Source organism: Anneissia japonica, unplaced genomic scaffold (assembly GCF_011630105.1).
Source record: "Anneissia japonica isolate Jap-2015-1 unplaced genomic scaffold, ASM1163010v1 scaffold287847_len925385_cov155, whole genome shotgun sequence".
Lineage (NCBI taxonomy): Eukaryota > Metazoa > Echinodermata > Crinoidea > Comatulida > Comatulidae > Anneissia > Anneissia japonica.
The window spans coordinates 266,699-267,886 of record NW_022731638.1 but is presented as its reverse complement, the minus strand read 5'-3'; positions in this window follow the sequence as shown (position 1 = coordinate 267,886).

Here is a 1,188-nt window from a genome sequence, read left to right as displayed (position 1 = left end):
TAAGCTTACTACTATAATACAGAATAAGATTGCGTTCTATAGTAAAAAAAAAAATGCATGTTATTTTTAATACCGGCATGGTTGTCTTCTCTTCAAAAGAATTCTTATTCCTGTATTTTAACAAATTTCAATTCAAATAATAATAATTCAAAGTTTCTTCATTAGTGAAGAAAAAATGTATGCGAGGAGCTGGCCTTTAAAGATCTACCACCTAACCTTCCCGTCTATCTTTCCACTATTACTACTCAACCAAAATAGGCCCACTCCCGTCTTTAGTTTTTTTTTATTCATCATACTTCTCATCTTCTCGCTCGCACTTTTTTACACGAGCGAGAGAGCAGCAGTTGATTGCCAAGTTACCGCATGCGCAAAGCTCAGAGCGATTGACTCCCCGGAAAGTAAAAAAAAAAAAGAAAATTAAGTGGGTACGATGGGGAATAAATAATAATTGCGCAGAAATACGTACTTGACGTAAAATAAAAACACCAGAACGAAAAGTTCGACTAAATTTACCCCAGTTTAGTCATTTAGTGTAATTGTTTGCCCTATTGTTTATTTGTTATGAATTTTTCAAAATGCCTGCTCTTAAGGGCATTTGTGTGCAAAAGAATAGGAATTTTGCTGGGCAAGTTTACCTATACCCCCATTTTCAAAAAAGTACTTATTAAAAAAAAAAAATCATGTAGCAAAACAAAATTCAGAAAAATCCTGAAACATAGGTGAATCAATAGATTGATAATAATCAATAGAAACATTTTGCCCGGAGCTGGCCTTTAAAGCCCAATTTAGATGGGGTAATTCTCTTAGCATTATGACTTTGAATGTCGCTTGCACAGAAATTGCTCCATGTAAATTGAGCAATTTTGAATGAAAATGAGGCAGACAATTGACTCAGGTGATGCCCAAGCAAGGCCTAAAAATATTCTACTGGTGCAGTTTTCTCTCCTAAACGACCCACTCCGAATTATTAATATCGATTACATGAGTTTACTCAAATTTGAGAGTTAAATTCATGGACAAATAGGTTTAATCTGAGGAAATATCTAAATAAAAAAATATATCTCCAGATTTGTACATATATTGATCCACTTTTCTAATCCAGAATGCTTTATACTTTGTGAAGATATCTATATTCAGGATTCAAGGTTTCATTTATCCATATTCGTAATACTATGCGGCAGACAATTT